General features: G+C 35.8%; 2 long non-coding RNA genes across 2 annotated transcripts; both read right to left on the reverse strand.

The window, feature by feature from the left end:
* Positions 1-586: 586 nt before the first annotated feature.
* LOC144987126 (uncharacterized) lies at positions 587-1,767 on the reverse strand. Its single transcript, XR_013650995.1, has 4 exons — positions 1,561-1,767; positions 1,055-1,116; positions 835-983; positions 587-741 (listed from the first exon to the last, which is right to left on the reverse strand). It is a non-coding gene; the product is annotated as an uncharacterized LOC144987126 (long non-coding RNA).
* Positions 1,768-4,295: 2,528 nt separating this feature from the next.
* Positions 4,296-6,618, reverse strand: LOC144987127 (uncharacterized). Its single transcript, XR_013650996.1, has 3 exons — positions 6,528-6,618; positions 4,597-4,657; positions 4,296-4,514 (listed from the first exon to the last, which is right to left on the reverse strand). It is a non-coding gene; the product is annotated as an uncharacterized LOC144987127 (long non-coding RNA).
* Between the last annotated feature and the right edge of the window lie 390 nt (positions 6,619-7,008).

Raw genomic sequence — 7,008 nt, forward strand, 5'->3', positions numbered from 1 at the left:
CACGTCTTTATTTATTTGACAATACTCTGCACTGTTTACTACAAGTTCTGCAAGTATTAACTTGCGAAATATATACAGTATATTTTTCAGCTCTTATCGTCCTTATTGTAATTTATTTTGAAACAAGTGGCAAAGTGAAACAAAAAAAGCAACTTAAGAAGCCAAAAAGTGAGTTATGTCTGTGTTTGATGTACTGTGTAGCACTGATCAGCTACTGTTGTTTCTTTCCATTTCATCTGATAATTTTAACAGGAACTGAACTTGTCTGTCTTTCTCTGTTTTTGCACTACAGAATTTCTTGAGAAACCGCACCCTAACCAACCAACAATTGAAAGTGTAAGCTGAATGATTTAATAGAAGACTGGTATGTTTTGCACTCAATTAATTCACAAGAGGTTTACTTTTATTGTGAGAAACTTTTCAGTGTCTTTGTTCAGCAACTCTAGAACACCATCACATTTCTTTGTCAAAGAAATACTGGTCAAGATTTAATAGTCCCGTTCTCCCATAGCAGGGCTATGTTTAGCTTCATAAAGCTGCTTTAACCTATGTTTATATTTTGAACTATAGTCATAGTGGATTAGTCATTTCTCCAAGAGATATTTACATAGTGTTCCAGCTGGTGTTTATTTTACAATCATTTGAAAAGAGGCCAATACCGACTTTACAGTAGCCATGGCAACAGAACTACACAGAATGCAGAGATGAGACTGATTTTGTTGCTCACTCCATGTGACACAGCTGCAAGTTGATAAAAGGACAACAAGGAAAGAATTAGTACACTTAGTTGTGAAGGAACATATTTTCTTGTAGAAGAGCAATCAGTTTTCTTACTTGTGCCGTCGACAGTAATGGAATTGAGGTCAATGTCAAAGGCTGTAATTGAAGGTGTTGCCTTGATCAAAACGTCTGCAATTGCAGAGTTGGAAGGCACAGAATTTGAATTATAAAAAAGGTTCATCTCTTGAATGATGGAGCCATTTCTACAAAGATAATACAATATTATTTATTCAGATGCTAAAAGAATTGAAAACTTTGACAATAAACAAATTACCTGAATGAAATAACTGTCAAAAAACGGAATGATAAAAATGTTTGCTGGAAGAATGGCTCAAGCTGAAAAAGAAAAACACAAGTGTGAAGTGAGTGTGTCGTTCTCCAGTTTTTTACCAATTATAAACCCAGATGTTAAATAGATTTTCAAAAATTCAGTTTATTCATTCATTCATTTTCTATTCTTTTTAGTCCCTTTCAGGGTCACGGGGCTGCCGGAGCCTATCTCGGTCACTTGTGGGCGAAGGCAGGGTAGCCCTGGACAGTTAAATCATTGTACGTTACAAATGGAACTATCATGTTTAATACTTAATTAACCTTTTTTTGTATTGGTTCATTTCATTTCTTACCGGCTGTTCATCACAGGACAAACTGTCAGAGACAGTTAGTTTTTTGTAATGTATGCAAATAACAGAATCTTCTTGTGTTGTTTTGGATATGAATAATTCATCTATATGCTTTTAATCAAAGTTTTAATCAAACTCAGCACAAATAAATGTTACCTACTATAGTTTTGAGCAGTGTAGATCGACTTTGAAAGGCCGCTGATGATGGATTCTGCAAATCAGTGGTGAAAGTTGCTGTAGGAGATCTGAAACTCATCCGTTTTACTGTCAGTGACTCAGCTGTTGTGGTTGCTTCTGTTGGACATGTCGTTGTCAGCATTTGTGATGAAAGTCCCAAACAACATGTACAGCATGTTGTGTTACTGGTAACTAAAGATGTTTTTGTGGTTACAATTGTACTTGTAAGACTTGTAATGGTATATTTAGTGACTGCTGTTGTGTTTATGGTGGTAAATACAGCTGTCGTACTAGTATTTCTAACTTTAGAAATAGTTGTTGGGGTTATTACAGCTGTTGTGCCAGTTGTAGTATCTTTAGGAACAGTTGTGGTTGTGGTGATCAATAGAGATGCTTTATCAGTTGTTGTAACTTTAGGAACAGTTGTGGTTGTAGTGATCAACAGAGATGTTTTACCAGTTGTAACTTTAGGAGCAATTGTTGTAGTTGTGATGGTTGAAAACAATGTTATATCAGTCTTTGTACTTTTAGGGACAGTTGCTGTGGCAATCAACATTGGCTTTGTACTATTTGTCACAATTTTAGGGACAGCAGTTGTGGTTGTGATGGTTAATGCAAGTGTTGTATTATTTTTTGTACTTTTAGGGAAAGTTGTTGTGGCAACTGATAACGGTGTTGTACGAGTTGCTATAACTTTTGGGACAGTTGTGGTAATTGATACAGGTGTTGTACTAGTTGAAGATTTAGGGGCTGTTGTTGTGGTTGTCATTGATAATACGGGTGTACTAGTTAGTGTAACTTTAGGAAAAGTTGGTATGGTAATTGCAGTAGTCGTAATTTTTGGAAAAATTGTAGTGGTTGCACTGATTGACACAGGTCTTGTAATTGTGTTTGTTGTTGAAATAGTGGTGACATTTCTTGTGATTGTGGTTCCTGACACAACTGTCGTGCTATTTTTAGTTGTGGTTGTTTTAAGATTGGCAGTAGTAGTTTGTAACGTTTTTGTGGTTGTTGGTGGTGCAGTAACAGATGAAAGTTTGGTGTTTGGTGTTGATGTTATACTTGTTGGCTGAAATGCAGTTGTTGAAATTCTAATTGTTGAGGTGAGTTTTTCTGCTGGGGTTAATAAGGGTATGGTAGATAAAATAAGTGTTGTTGGTATATGTACATTCCTAGTTGATGTTGTAAAATCAGTGAGTTTAGTTGCCTTCAATGTGGTTGCTGGACTAACTTTTTTGTCTTCTGTTGAATACATGTCAGTTGTCGTAGTCTTAACTGTGGTAGTTGAAGAATTAGTGGCTATAAATGGTGTAGCAGTAGTGACAATTTGTTTGGTTGGAAGTGCAGTTGTTGTTGCAATGGGTTGAATGGTGGTCATTGATGTTTGAGCTGTTGTTATGGGTTTATACGTTGTTGTCCTTAATGTGCCTGTAATTGGTGAAGCTGTTAAAGTAGAGAGGACAGGTGTAAAAACAATTGAGGTTGATGTAGCATTTGCTTGTGTTTTTTGTGTAATTGTAGTTGATATTAGAGTGACTTCTGTGCTAGCAGGTGATTTTGTTGCTCTGGGCTCAGCAGTAATAGCTGGTGGAGCTTTTGTGGTTGTTGTTGATGCAGTAATAATTACAGGTGTCAATGTTGGTGCAGCTGTAAATGCTGTTCTCAGAAATGTGATTGTCAGTGTGGCAGTAGATTTGGTAATGAATGGGTTTGTTATTTTTGTTGAAAGCACAGTTGAGTTTGATTTTGGAGCATTTGTCAGTGTAGTTGGTACAGTTGTAACTATCAGTGGAGTAACTCTTGTGTTGGTAGACACTTTGGTTGTTGAAGTGTTAGCAATCGTAGTTGTGCGAGCATTTATGGTCCTTGTTGTAGTTGTGGTAACAAGTGTGCCAGTGATTGTAGCTGATTGAGTAGGTGTTCTAGTTATCATTGTTAAAGTTGATATAATGCTAGGTGTGGTAGAAACACCAAACGTTAATACAGGAGTGGTAGTTGTGGTTGTTTCAAAAATGTCGGTTGAAATTGTTGGAGTGGTTACAAAAGTAGTTGTTGCTCTTTTAGGAAAAGTTGTGTTTGTTGTTAGGTAGATTGTAGTAGTAGTTGAAGTTGTTTTAGGAACAACAGTGGCTGTCATTTTGATTGTTGGGTTGGTTGTTGTAGTTGTTGAAGTGTTGTTTTGAACAGCAGTGGTTACTGTTGATTTTGCGATGGTAGTAGTAGCTGTGGCTGTTTTTAGGACCGTGGTTGATGGTATTTGAGTTGTATTTGATGTATTTTGTTTTGGAAAGACTGTGGTTGTTGTTTGGGTGGTTGTAGTAGTTGCTGTTTTAGGAACAACTGTAGTTATTGCTTTTGTTGGGGTGGTGGTGGAAGGTGTTGCAGCTGATTTTGAAACTGTGGTATTTGTTGATGGGGTGGGTGTGATAGAAGTTGTTTTAGGAAAAACTGTGGTTGTTGCTTTTATCTGGGTGGTTGTGGTTTTAGTTATTTTTGGAACAGCTGTGGATGATGTTGGGTTGGTAGAAATAGTTGTTTTTAGAACAGTGGTTGTTGTTGAAGTGGTAGTGGACGGTGATGTTTTTGGAGCAACTGTTGTAGTTTTGGCGGTTGTAGTAATTGTTGTATTTGGAACAACTGTGGTTGTAGTTGTTGTTTTTGAAACCATGGTAGTTGCTGTTGTTGAGATGCTTGTGATGAGCGTTGTCATTGTTGTATTTGGAACAGTTGTGGTTGTTGTTGAGGTGGTGGTGGTACTCGTCGTAGTTGTTGTTGGTCCAGTTGTAGGTGTTGTAGTTGTTGCTGTATTACAGATTGTTGCAAGTGCAGCCATAGTAGCCTGTACATAGCCCGGGCACAAGTCACAGGTACATCCACAGATTTCACTGTTAGAGGAAAGTGCTTTTGATGTCACTGCACCAATATTTGTTGGAGAATCTGTAATAAATACCATTATTGTATAAAGACCTTTTAGATCCTTGGGAATATTTATTTAGATTTCCTTCAATCATTAACTTACATGTCACTAACAGCAGGAACAATAAGATTTCTTCAAACCCCATAGTGCTATATTCTCTCCTCTGAAACACAGAAAAATATAAAACACAATCATTTTTTAGTAGATCAGTACATAGTTATAACATAAATATCAATATGTTGTGTGTAGTCCTAGATTATGAAAGAGCATCTTGTAACATAAAACATGGATTGAACTGCATAGCATTTAGAATTCAATGTTCAGAGAAGTCATACAACAGATAAGCCAATGTTCACAGAAAAAGAAAAACTAATTCGTTTTAGAATTATGTGTTATTGTTCTTCCGTGTATGCACAATCTGGTATAAGTTATCACCCACAAAGTGTATTAAAAGTGTTTATGTGTGCGAGAGAGTGTGCATGTGCGTTCTTAAGTCATTAGTCACAACTGCACTTACAGGTGGATGTGGGTTGCTTGGGAAAAGTGGGCAGACCTGTATGAGGCACGCAGTTTGCTCGCATGAAATATTAAAATCAGAGACTGCTTGGTGAGCCCGTGGTGCCAAAATGTTCATACACATTTTTTCTATGGGCATGTTGCGAGCAACAAGTTGTAACGAACACTTGAACATCCAAGGTATTGGTGAAGTAGGTGAGATGCAGGCACATAATACAGATATTTCTTTTTCTGCATCACCTCCAGCGCCTTGCACTAGGGGCCTGTTAATGCTGTTCATGTGATAAGTGCGAGGTGGCCGTACAAGTCTCAAGGGAACTGCAAGAGACACTTGCGCTCCCCTTAAGATGCAGCCGCCCTCTCTCTGAACCTCTAAACAACCCAAAAATCCACTGCATGTACACAGGTCAACCCCCAGCATGGGTACATGTCACTGGCTTATGTATTAGAATCTAAATTTAAACATTTGGTTCAATAGACAGAATATAGACCTTTTTATTTCAGAGCATTACCCTATAATTATGATAATACAATTGCTTAATCAATTATTGAAGATGGTTAGAGGGATTGATCTCTATTTATATCACTTCACTTGCCCCAGAATATTGTTTATAATTTTAGTAATAAAAAATAATCTCCACATATTTTTGATTTTCGATACTTGATCTGCATATGCTATGAAGATTTCTGAAACAGTCTTTTCATTTCTGAAGTTTTTTTCTGATATAGTGTCTAATCATATTCATGTTTTTTTTAATGAAAAATAATCTGCACATATTTTAGATAATTGATCTGCATGTGCTATGTTGATTTCTAAAATGGAGTTATGTCTTTTTTATATAATTATTAAGTAATTCTTCATTGTCATGTAATTTATTGATACTTATTGATTCTTAATTACCTGAAACTATGTTGGTAAGACATAGATATCTGATAAAAGTTCTGAATGGATAATGATGAATCATGTAATAATGGTTACGGTAGAACAGGGGTGGGATTATATAAATTCACTTCCTTCCACTCCCTTTTAAGCAATCTTTGATTTAATGTCTAATTATTCTAAGTTTGATACGTCTTTGTATGAATGTAAAACTGCTGATTGTATTGTATTGTATTGTTTTGTGCATTATACTTGCTTTGATTGCTTGAAATAAACCATTTCAAATCAAATCAAACCTTACTAAGCAATATGTGATGAACAGGACAAATCTGTGTGTTAGAAATGTCAAAACTTTTTGAAAGTGTTGAATTAGTTCTTAACTCCACGAATACAAATTTATAGAAAACAAGTGTCTAAATATTAGAATAAAGGAAAAAGACAAAACAAATGACTTTACTTTGTGTGCTGTACATTGTTATAACACAAGACATTGTAACATATTTGGATTAAATAAGTGTTAAAATAGAATATTTATATAAACTGATTGATATATTATCTTCCTAATTGTAAAATTTACATTATTTACAAACAGACAGCAATGCAAAAAGGAAAGCAAAAGTTTTAAATACACGCTTACCTGTGTACAAATTAAAGAGTATGGAAAAAATTGAAGGAATTGTTGGCCCAAGTCCAACTATGCAGAGGTTCCTTCCTTTACTGCTACTTCTTGAAATCTTGCATAGGTACCTTTTAGACAGCTCTTATATATTTGCTCACACTGGGAAGGCCGGCTCAAGGGGGCGGATGCTGTAAATGCACTCTCTGATTTTTGACAGGGTAGGCAGATTTCAAAGCAGTCTCATGCCTGAGGCAATGTATTGTATAATAAAACAAATGAGTAATTCCACTGAAATTTGTGAAATACTTTTTTTAAACTAATTTGTTGGTCAGACTGTGACTCTTAGTTGTTATACTGCTACATGATAAAATATAGAAAACTAGTGGGTGGGCTGTCACCGATTGTAGCACAGTCTGTCTGACTTTTATCGACTAATCTAAATAATGCTTTATCTTTTGTACTTTTAGTACATTTTGAATTTTTGCCTCACCTAACATTT

The sequence above is a fragment of the Oryzias latipes genome, chromosome 18 (assembly GCF_053564925.1).
Source record: "Oryzias latipes strain Hd-rR chromosome 18, Olatipes_Hd-rR_3.1".
NCBI classification, from domain to species: domain Eukaryota; kingdom Metazoa; phylum Chordata; class Actinopteri; order Beloniformes; family Adrianichthyidae; genus Oryzias; species Oryzias latipes.